Source organism: Cnephaeus nilssonii (genome assembly GCF_951640355.1).
Source record: "Cnephaeus nilssonii genome assembly, chromosome: 13".
Taxonomy (NCBI): Eukaryota; Metazoa; Chordata; class Mammalia; order Chiroptera; family Vespertilionidae; genus Cnephaeus; species Cnephaeus nilssonii.
In genome coordinates, this window is record NC_137084.1 from 67,567,893 (window position 1) to 67,580,067 (window position 12,175).

At 47.6% G+C, this 12,175-nt stretch overlaps 1 pseudogene across 1 annotated transcript; it reads left to right on the forward strand.

The window, feature by feature from the left end:
- The first annotated feature begins 5,010 nt into the window (after positions 1-5,010).
- Positions 5,011-7,851, forward strand: LOC307110184 (macrophage-capping protein-like; annotated as a pseudogene). Its single transcript has 2 exons — positions 5,011-5,079; positions 6,711-7,851. The product of its transcript is annotated as a macrophage-capping protein-like (transcript).
- The last annotated feature ends 4,324 nt before the right edge of the window (positions 7,852-12,175 follow it).

Here is a 12,175-nt window from a genome sequence, read left to right on the forward strand (position 1 = left end):
AAGATTTCCTTTTTTAATGACCCTAAATCTGACTGTCTTTTTTCCCTTCTTATTGACTCTCTGCAAATAAGGATGGATCCTAATACAATTGCAGAAAAAATAAGTGCTTGTCCCCTTAACAACCTGATTAGCTGGTTTTTTAAAGCTATTTTGTGGGTGCCAGAGAATGCTCTCTGCTGTTCTTTCTATTAAGTACAGGTCCTATTTTTCTGGAAATGGGAGAAAGGTCTGCACAGAGTCTAGTTGTGGTAGAGATTTTGTGTAGCCCTTTCCTCATGGGATATTTTTTGTTTGTTTGTTTGTTTGGCTGATCCTCTTTATATATTTAGCTTCTTGAGGGCAAGCATTTCAGTGACCTATTGCTGTGTAGCAAACCACTGCAAAACAGTGTCTTAAGACAATACACTTACTTAATCATCTGTCATGATTCTATGGCTGATGGGGTCTCAGCTGGGCAGTCTGGCTGGTCTTGTTTGGAGTCTCTCTTATGGCTTATAGCCTGATGGGGGAGGGCTGGTACATCCAAGATGTACCAGTTTCATCACAGGTCTGGTGTCTTGGTAGAGAAGCCTGGAGGCTGGTGATGATAGGGGGACTTATAATCTGATAGAGCACCTGAATTAATCTGAAAATAATCATATTATTTTGAATCTTAGAACACAAATACTTATGTGAATAGGGGGTTAAGTTTCTTATCCTACATAATAAAAAGGCAATATGCAAATTGCATCACTCCGCTACGCCCACGATTGGGCCGGCTGGAGGCGCGGGGGGCGGGACTCAGGGTGGCCGATTGGCTGGCGGTAGGAGTGGGGGGCGGGGACTCGCGAGTCCCTGACTCCCGCTCCTCCCACCGGCCGTTAGGCCAACGCTGCGGAAGGACCCATGGGGCCGGCGGAAGATGCTGGTGGTGGCCGATAGCGTGGCTGCTGGCAGCAGTTTTCCGCCAGCAGCAGTTTTCCTCTGGCCACCCGCCTATCGGAGCGCCTCCCGGGTCGGAGTTCCTCTCGGGGTAGCCGATCGCGCTGGCGGGAGGTGCTCTGATAGGCGGGTGGCCAGAGGAAAACTGCTGCTGGCGGAAAACTGGTGCCGGCAGCCAGGTGAAAGTCTATTGCACTTCGTGCAACGGGTTTCTAGTATGTGAATAAGGGATTAAGTTTTTCCTTAAGTTTCTTTTTCAAGGCTTGTTCAAAGCCATTAAGGAGGTGATGCAGCTGTGAATCCAGCAAGCAGAACCGATAAGCATGGTCAGACTGACCCCCCAGGAGTCAAAACATCATCTCATGACCTGATGACTAAAGATGATAGCTGACGTCTGTGGATACCAAGGACAGCCATAGCTGCATTCCATTCCAGCCTCACCTAAGCCCCCTTCCCCTTTATAATCCTGTCCCCTGCACCTTGCTGTAAGACAGGGTTTGATGCTTGTCAGCGCCCTGTCTTCTTGGTTGGCTGGCCTTATCAATAAACATCTTATATGATTCACCCTTGCCTTCATTATTGGACACAGTGGCAGGCAGCCTGAGCCCAACCAATGGTTTCCCGGTAACTGTTGGAGAGTGGGAATTTTTGCCCATTCCAGAGAGACCGTGGACTATGCCCAAGATAGAGTTGTCTGTGCTGACACCAGGCCAGGCCTTGAGATACGGTCTCATGGCCCCTTTCCAGCACGTAGGCCTTCTTTCATAGATCACTGTCAGCTTTCTGAAGAACAGGATGACCCTGTGAATAACATGGTCATCAATGGCATGATCCTTACGTTGCTTGGAAAAAACTGTTTTGTCTTGGGTTACTTGTTCTGCAAAAACAGGATGTGGTAAATTGGCTTAAAAGTGGTCCTACACAAAGGGTGGCTGCTGCTCTCTGGACTTTCTGCATGGTGAAAGGCAGAGCAGTTGCCGGCCTGTTGGCTGGCCGGCTAATAAAGGCTCCCTAAATTTTAATTTGGTCTGGGCTCCAGTGGTCGTTCACTCGCCTCCGATCCACAACAGTATCAGGGAGTCTCCCTCCTTCCCCTTCCCCTCCCCCTCCCCCTCCCCCTCCCCCTCCTCCTCCTCCTCCTCCTCCTCCTCCTCCTCCTCCTCCTCCTCCTCTTCCTCCTCCTCCTCCTCCTCTTCTTCTTCTTCTTCTTCTTCTTCTTCTTCTTCTTCTTCTTCTTCTTCTTCTTCTTCTTCTTCTTCCTTCTCCTCCTCCTCTTCCTCCTCCTCCTCTTCCTCTTCTTCCTCTCCTCCTCTTTCTCCTCCTCCTCCTTATTCTTATTCTTATTCTCCTTCTCTCTCTCCTTCCTCCCTTCCTCTTTCCATAAAGTTTCAGAGCTCTTTCTCCTTTTCAGCACAGTAGCCAGATTATCCTGTGATACTACTTTTAACAACACTGTTCCCATAGATGCTTGAATACATTTGATCCTTAGAGCTAGACTGCATTTATTTATCCTTTCATATGTGCATTCGTCCATTTAACAGGTTTACTTAATATCTTCAGTGTTTCAGTCACTTAAGGTGGAGAGAGGAGAAATGGGCCAGTAAATGTTTCATGGTACCTGGAGTTTGTGCTCTATGAGATATTGTGTAAAGTGCTAGAATGACACAGGTGATAGACATTAATTTCCCTGAAGGACCCAGCACAATGAGACAGTACATTTAGTTTGGCCCCTGTGTTTCCTGACCTTCATTAATTTTCATTTCTCCTCCTGGATTTTGTCAGATATCATACCCCTCTTTGTTCTTCTTTGTTGTCTCTTTTTTTTTTTTTTTAAAAAAAGCAATCCATTTAAAAACATAACCTAATTCTAAGCAATGTTATCCATGGGAGCGTGATTAGTAGTTTGATTTCATATTCAATATTATCCCTGTGCTGCATAAATGCATCTCGGTGTCTCCAATAGTTTGCTCTCCACCCTTAGCAAGCTCTAGCCTGACAGCTTCTTCTCCCTTCTCAGCAAACTAACCTCCTTCCCCAGAGCATGACCTAGACAGGAAAGGTAGAGGGGCATCCCTGCTGGACTCTTCCTCTTCCTCTCCCTCCTCTCTGGCAGGTGTCTCTCCCCTTTCCTTCCAAGTCCATTTGATTTCACAGAATTCCCTGGTGCATAACAGGAATGCTCAGGTGGACTTGCAACATATGACGAGTGATAGTTCATTTGTCCCTGTTCTGTCAACTTAGTGTTTAACCACAACTTCCCCGTCTCGATGGACTATCGCATGCATGCAAGCAGAAAAGGGGAAGTGAATGAATTTCTCAGGAACAAACACAGGATCCCGTCTTTCACACGGGACCCCTGATGCCTGCACAGACAAGGGACATCGGGAAAGGCGGTATTTTCTCCGACAGGCGGAATACAGGCCACGCTTTCCCAGCCAGGGTGAGGCAGAGCTCCCTGCTCCCTAGGGAGCATGCTCTCTGGGAATGGAGGGACCGTCACCCAGCTCTCCTGGTGCTTCCAGCCAGGGATCACCAACCTCACTCAGCGGCCACAGCAATAGGAAGGGAGACCTCTGGGAAACTCAGGAAACCATAATTAGGATTAATAAAGACTCATATGATAAGTCTTGGCAATGAGTTTTTACACCCCTGAAGGCTTTACTCAAACAGCATCACTTCTGATGGTTGCAGCTGGAATGGTTTGAAATAATTGGGGAAAAGTCCAAGTCAATATAAGTGCCAAAATATTTATTTATTTATTTATTTTTTTATTTTATTTTATAATTTCTTTATTGATTAAGGTGTCACATATTTGTCCTCATCCCCCCCATTCCCATCCCACACCCCTCCCCATGGATGCCCCAACCCCCTGTTGAACTTAACCATTGGTTAGGCTCATATGCATGCACACAAGACCTTTGGTTGATCTCTCCCTTCTCCCCCCACCCTCCCCTATCCTCCCTCTGAGGCCCGATAGTCCGAGCGATGCCTCCTTGTTTCTGGTTCGGTTCTTGTTCATCAGTCTATGTTGTTCATCATTTCCCCTAGATGAGCGAAATCATGTGTCACTAGAGATATACTTATAAGAATTGAATGTGCGACGAGCAATAATAGTTATGCTGACAGGCAAATGAATCAGTCTGTAGTGAGTTTCTTTCTGGACCAACAGTTCTTTTGAGACCCAATATCAATGTCCACCAGTTCCTTATGAGTACATGTCGGCACTGACCCCTCAGCTCTGGATGATGTACAAATGGTGGTAATGCAGGTCCGACTCCCTCTGGTTTGGTCTCGGCCGGACCCAGGGGCATGGCTTCACCCGGATCCAGGGGCCCACGGCCTCACCCGGACCCTGGACCCAGCCTCACCCGGATCCAGGGGCACACGGCCTCGCCCAGACCCAGGAATCAGCTTCACCCGGACCCAGGGGCGCATGGCCTCACCCGGACCCAGGGGCGCGTGGCCTCTCCCGGGCCCGGGATCCAGCCTCACCCGGATCCAGGGCACACGGCCTCGCCCGGACCCAGGATCTAGCTTCCCCAGGACCCAGGGGCACTTGGCCTCACCCGGACCTAGGGGCGCGTGGCCTCAGGCTGTGAGTTTTCTGAGAGCAGGGACTTACAGTCTGGTTTCCAGCCTCTGGGACTAAGAAAGAAGAACCAGCAGCCCCTACCCTCCGGGAGCCGGCTGGGCACTCCCAGCTGATCCATGTCCACTCTCCTGCTGGACATGGACAAGCTCACACAATGCCAACGCTGGACAAGGTTACTCCGAGGATTCTCACTCAGGCTCCTCGGCGGCGCGTCCCGATTGCTGGCGTCGCTGCCCTCGCGCTTTGGGTCCACAATGAACTAAAATCGGGGTGACTTGCACACAAGCACCGAGACACCTGACATTCGACGTGATGACCAAGACGCTCCTAACACGGACATCTGCAGCGTAAAGACGTCAAACGCAGGGGAGACTCACGTCCACGTTGGACGGAGCGGGACTCGCGAGATTTCCTCACTACTCAGAACGGTGCCTGGGAGACTCACGTCCACGTGGGAGGGAGCGGGACTCGCGAGATTTCCTCACGCTACTCAGACGATGCGTGGGAGATTCATGTCCACGTGGGACGGAGCGGGACTCTGCGATTTTCTCAGGCTGCTCAGAACGGTGAGCAAGGCAAAACTTAAGGGTTGTTTATTTCTGGAATTTTCCATTTAATATGTTCGGATCCTGGGCACAAACCTCCAACACAAGACCCAGACCGCCATCCCAGGACACAGGCCTCCATCCAGGGCTCAGAAAAAACATCCGGATCCCAGACCTTCATGGTGGGACCCAGGAGGCCATTCCGTGGGCCAGACCTCCATTCGGGGCTCAAACCTCCATCGGGGTCCCAGACCTTTATGGCGAGGTCCAGATGGCCATTCTGGGGACCCAGACGAGAACTCAGTGGCTATTCCTCTATTGGCGTCTAAATGTCCAGGCTAGTCCGGAACACGATTTCATCATCCCGAGGTCCTGCTCTTGACCCAAACCACACACCTGGGCCCATCCAAAATATTTAAACCCAAGGAATCACAGTGCTCTCTTAGTAAAATTATAATGATCTAGGTGCTATAAAATATATAGACAAGCTCATGTTGGTTATAAAGCCTTTGAATTTTTGTTTGTATAAATGAATTGAATAAACATAGACTCCCTCACTGATTTAATAAAACATATTTGTGAAGATTCTATTGTATGGGAAACAAGGGTATGCTACTACGGTCCTTAAAATTCTTCAGAACGTTTGAGTATGATTTTCATATTCTATAGGGAAATTCATTTCTAGGAAGCCACAGATCACCACAATTTTAATGGAGGAAATAGTTTTAAGGTGGGCACACATCACCAATTTTTTTATGAGATAGAACAGAAAAAGAAATATTCAATACACAAGTCAGTGCTTTCCAGGGACTTTCCCCTTTGTGTACTCATTAGCTATTGCTGCATAACAAATTGCCACAAATTTAGTTGCTTCAAACAGTACCATTTGAGGTATCCAGTAATGACTTTGGATCCGAGGAGACTTGTGCACGTGTGAGGAGGAAGGTGGTTCTTTCATACCATCTGTTTAGAAACCTTATGCTCTCCCTGTGTTTCTCTTTTACTCTCACATTACTGCCACACTGACACTGTGACATCAGATGTGTGGGTTTTTCCCCCCCACAACAAACAATTCTCTGTGACACCAGCTGGGTGTCCTACAATTTAACCCAGTTCTGACACCATCTACCTAGAGACAGCATCAGATTTCACAGAGTGAGGGCTCATTTCCATTAGACCCACTCCCACTCCAAATGCCAGTCACAAGTAGTGGGTCTCCAAGTTACCCACCACTTCTGTTCCACTTTTACAACAAATTGGAGGTTCCCATGACCCCTGTCCTCTACTTGAATTCAATCATTTCTAGAACAGCTTACAGACTCAGGAAAACCCTTACTTCCATTTACAAGTTGATTTTATACTAAAGGACACGATAATACAGATGAATGACTAGATGAAGAGATACACAGGGAGATGTCTAGGAAGGTTATGAGCTCAGGTGCTTCTGTCCCCTTGGAATTGAGGTATGTCATCCTCCTGGTGTGTGGATACATGGAAGCTCTTCCAGCCTAATACTTTCAGGATTTTTGGAGACCTCATCACACAGGCGTGATCAGTCATTAATTCCACCCCCAGCCCTTCCCTCTCTGGGGAATGGGGTGGGCTGGAAACTCCAGGCTTTCTAATCATAGCTTGGTTTTTCTGGTGATCAGCCCCCATGCAAGAGCTTATCAAAAATCGAAGGGACATCTGTAAGACTTTCAACAATAAAGATACAGTTTTTAAAAATCACCTCATTGGTGGAATGGAGGAAGCAGAGCCTGGAAAGCAGAAGTAGAAGCAGAGCTGCGGAAAGGTCTGGAAACAGCAGGTACAAACCCATCCCCCAGAGCCGGTCTCCATTCTGGACACCAGTGCAGGACCCGCCTGTCCATCTGGCGGGTGGAGAAGATGAAGCCAGTGCCATTTCCTTCCTGGGGGGCTCCTACCTAGTGCTGTTCAAAGGCACGGAAGCGTTCTCCCACCTGTACCTGTGGCTGGACCTGCGGTCCTCCCGGGGTGCGCAGGGAGCCTGCGCTGTGCTGGCTGTGCGCGCGGTGCGCCCCGTTACCCAGCTCGGGGAGCGGCCTGTGCAGCACCGAGAGGTGCAGGGCAATGAGTCCGACCTCTTCATGAGCTGCTTCCTGAGGGGCCTCAAGTGCCAGGAAGACGGAGTGGAGTCAGCATTTCACAAGATCTCCGCAGAGGCCACCCCAGCTGCCACCAGGAAACTCTACCAGGTGAAGGGGAAGAAGAATATCCGCGCCACTGAGCGGGGCTGAGCGGGGCCAGACAGCTTCATCCTGGACCTGGGCCAGGACATCCTCGCCTGGTTGGCGGAAAAGCCAACATCCTGGAGCGCAACAAGGCGCGGGACCTGGCCTTAGCCGTCAGGGCCCGTGAGCAGCAGGGCAAGGCCCAGGTGGAGAGCGTCACTGATGGGGAGGAGCCTGCGAGATGAGCCAGGTCCTGGGCCCCGGGCCTCACCCCTGACCAGACTAGTGCCCACGGGGCGGCTCTGTAGAAGGTCTCTGACGCCACAGGACAGATGAACCTGGCCCAGGTGGCTGACTCCAGCGCCTTTGCCATCGAGTCGCTGATACCTGATGACTGCTTTGTGCTGGACAATGGGCTCTGTGGCAAGATCTACACCTGGAAGGGGCGAAAAGCTAATGAGAAGGAGCAGCAGGCGGCCCTCAGGTGGCCGAGGACTTCCTCTCCGGCATGCGGTCCCCGCCAAACGCTCAGGTGGAGATTCTGCACCAGGGCCGGGAGAGTCTCATCTGCAAGCGATTCTTCAAGAACTGGAAGTGAGAGGACCATCTCGCTGCGCCCACCCCCTGCCTGCCTGCTCTTCCTCCTGCTGCCTGGTCAGTGCCCAGCGGCCCCTGCAGGTGTTCAATAAAGGAGACAAGTGCTTAAAAAAAAATCACCTCGCTAGAACAAAAGACACTTCTATTACCCAGGAAAGTTCAAGGATTTCAGGAGCTCTCTGACAGGAACTGGGGGCCGAGACCAATATAGATACTTTTTCCATTAATTCACACTGTGCCCGCAGAGTGTTTGAAAAAGCGCAGAATTGGAGCCAAAGGGCCTGGTTTTGATGTCTAGCTCCAACACTTATAAACTCTGTAGACATGGAAACGTTTCTTAACCTATATCGTGCTCAATTGTTAAAAATAAGTAACAGTTTTAGACTACCAGGTTTTTATAAATATGCTTTTATAGACATGTGTTTTGAAGATTGCACTAATACAACAGCAATTATTATTTCCTAGATATTCAAAACTTTCCCTGGGATCAGGTGTTATATGGTAATACAAGGTAAAGAGACATACTCGGGGAAATGTAATGCATTTTCTTGGTTCATGGTTAATATCTTCTTGCTCTAAAGGAAGGAATATAAACCATGTTACTAATAATATAAGACAGCATGATACAACTACCAAGCAATTGATATTCCAAGTTGCTTCATTGCAAATTCTGAATAATCTACACTAATAAAAGGGAAACATGCAAATTAACCATCACTCCACTACGTCCACAAGCCATGCCCACAAGCCAATCAGGAGTGAGTATGCCAATTAACCCAACCAAGATGGTGGCCGGCCACAGAGCTGGAGCTAGCAGGAGGCTTGGATTGCCCTGGCAATGGAGGAAGCCTAGCTTTCCTCCCGCCCTGGCCAGCCCTGGCCTCTGCTCAAGGCTACAAAGTTTCAATTATAGAAGATAAATAAATCCTAGATACTTGCTTCCAACCAGCCCTGGCCACAGCTCAAGGAGGCACTGAAAAAAAAAAAAAAGTAAAAGAAAAAAAGAGGGGCTGGGACCTTGGGTCACCAGGGGTTGATCAGGCCAGGATGGGATGGCAGGGGCCGTTGGGGGTAAGCAGACCAGCAAGGGGGCCAGTTGGGGGTGAGCAGGCTGTCAGTGGGGGGTCAGTGGAGGTGATCAGGACAGCGAGGGGGGGCAGTTTGGAGTGAGCATGCCAGCAGGGGGGGCAGTTGGGGGTGAGCAGGTTAGTGGGGAGGAAAGGTGGGGGTGAGCAGGCCAGCAGGGGGGGCATTTGGGGGCAAGCAGGCCAGCGATGGGGAGAAGTTGGGGGCAAGCAGGCTGGCAGGCAGTGGTTAGAGGAAATCAGGCAAGCAGGTAGGCAGGTGAGCGGCTGGAGCCAGCAGTCCCGGATTGTGAGAGAGATGTCTGACTGCCGGTTTAGGCCTGATCCCTGTAAACTGGCAGTAGGAGATCCTTTGAGGGGTCCCAGATTGGAGAGGGTGCAGGCCAGGCTGAGGAACACCCCATCCTCCATGCATGAATTTCGTGCACTGGGCCACTAGTTTCATTATAATAGGCTCATGGGATGTTGAATCAGAGGCAATACTTCAGTTAAGATTTTGGCATGAGGCAGATAGAGATTTGAAATCTGAGCCTACTCCTTACTAGGTGTGCAGACTCAGTTCAGTGCCTTCACTAGAAAATTGGAATAATAGCAACAATATCACCCTAAAATGGTTTTTACAATAATTAAACAAAATAATGTATGCTATATACATGTACTTCAATGTTTGTTACCTAGTGTTTCTTGAGTGCTGCTTCTTCTTAAAGTTAAAAATACCTTAAAAGTACCTAATTAAACCCTCTTACATTGGAAATGAGAAAACTGAGACCTTCAAATTCTCAGTTTTATTTCTTAGAAAGAAAAACAATTGTGACTATGATTCATGGGGCAGAGTAAGATCATTTTAAGAGGATTTGAACTTACCAAAGGAAATGAGTATGAGGAAATTATTGCTGTGCAATGAAATAAAGCAAAGAAAAACCAAATATTTTCCTCATAATAAACCGAGAAGCTGAATCATCTGCTTCACAGATTGGGGGCATTGCACCACTGTGCGTTCAGCAAGCAACTTGGTGGGTGCAAGCTTCTTGCCCGCTCCCAGTGACATGCACATCCTGGTGCAGAGGTTGCAATACCTTGGGTGTTTCCTGTCCACTCTGAGCAGTCACCCATGGGAAAATGCTGGCTCAAAGTTTCTGTCCTCTGCCAGGCATGGTGAGAAGGGGAGCCAGCAGCTCCTGGGCCTAGCGTGCACTTGCACCCCCAAATTTTCAGAAAAGTGCCCCAGGGAGAGTCTGAACTTGCCTTACAAATATCCCTGGGCTCAATGGAGTGTGACATTAAAAAACCTCGGGGTACTATGCTAAGTGAAGTAAATCAGACAGAAAAAAGCAAAGACCACATGATGTCTCTTATATGTGGAATCTAAAAACAACCAAAACCCAAAAACCAAGCTCATAGATACAGAGAACAGATTGGTATTTGTCAGAGGTGATGAGTGAGGGGTGTGAAAAATAGGTGAACTTCTTTCTTTTTGGTTTAAATTTTATAAAATAAAGGGTATTATTGGAACAATTGGTAAAATTTGAATCAGATCCTTAGAATAAGTCATAGCATTTTATCAATGTTGATTTCCTAATTTGGTCATTGTTTTGTGGACAGGTAAGAGAAACTCCTTGTTCCAGGAAATATACACTGAAGTTGTTAGGAGTAGAAAAAGGCGTACACAGTGAACAAACAAAACATCATGACAGGATGCGAGAGACTTGACTGCTGGGGAAAGGAGCTGAACTCTGCTCTGGAGCAAGGACCCCGCATTTTGCACTTTGCACTGGGCACTGCACGTCCTGTTGCTAGTTCCGTTTAGGAGAACAACAAAAGATCACTGTTGGTAATAAAAGAGATGGTTGAGGCACGACTTTTGATTTCCACCAAATCCCCTTTTAATGATCTAGTGTAGCCAACATTTCAGCAGATAGCTCATGGAGGTTTATCAGAGGCGATCACAGATCAAATGAGGCAGTCGCTCAAATCATTCCAACAGATTTGATAGAGTAAACGCCATACAGTAAGTGCAAAGGCCAATGGGACCTGTATGCTGCTGTAGATTTGGCAAAACCCTTTCTTTTTATCCCAATTTCAGAGTCTAGCCTGGCAGAGATTTTTGTTATCCTGGAATGAAAACCAAGGATATTTGAATGTTATAATATAGTGAGGTGCGACAAGGATTTGATAATCATAAGAACCAGTTTGTGAACTATATTAATGATACCATGATACATATGATATCATCCACATCTCACACCAGCTGGTCTGCATCAACATGTCTTTTTTTTTTTTTTTTTTTTCATTCAAAGTCCTTATTACCCACAGCAGGATGTCTTGGTCTTCTTTCTAACACCCAGCAATTTCTAGGTCTCTCATCACAGTGTGTCTGTTCTCTTGGGCCAAGTTTTAAGTTCTTCCATGGGCTCAGCACATTTCTGAGTCCTAAGTCTTCAGGGGAGGAAGCTCTCTTGGCAGGAAGAGTAGATTTCCACTGAAAATTGATTTCCCCCTTCATGTTGTTTCATTGCCCTTTGAATAACCTTGACACATCCACCACTTCAGCAATAGCTCTGAGGTTATCCTTTGACCACACAGTGAGAGCCCAGGCTCATGTGGGTTCCCACAGAACTATACTGTGTATGTGCATTATCTCATTTGACCATCTCAGAGGTGAACTGACTTCCCACGGGGTAGGACTAGCAAGTGATGAAACCATCACTTGAATGCAGTTGGTGACCTCCCTCCAGAAACCACCTTTGATTTCCTTTTCCTAAAATACTCCTCACCCATCCCCAAAGCTGCATTCAGTCTCCTTACTCTTGGCAATGAAATTGCTGACCCATTATTGAAATGATCTGCTTTTCTGATTGTTACCCCCTCTGTTCTCCTTATAACTGGATTAAATCACAATTGGTATAGTCTGTGCTTAGTAAAGAACTTAAGCACAGTAATAACAGCAATAAGAATATTTATTGCTCCACCAGACCTGGTTGTTGTGCAAATTACATTTGCTGTGATGAAGTTTGAAAAAAGTGGGGGAGTCTTTCATTTTGCAAAGTGCTGAATGGAAAGTGGGTGAGTGGAAAACCTTGCTTGTCCTCTTCAATTTGAAATACATAGAGCTGGTTGTTCTATCTTAAAGAAAGAGTGATGATAGAGGATATATAAAATGCAGTCATTTTAACCAGCTGCTAAATTTATTAACACTATGAAGGTTGAGGCATGAGAAAAGACTATTCTTAGTCTAACTAG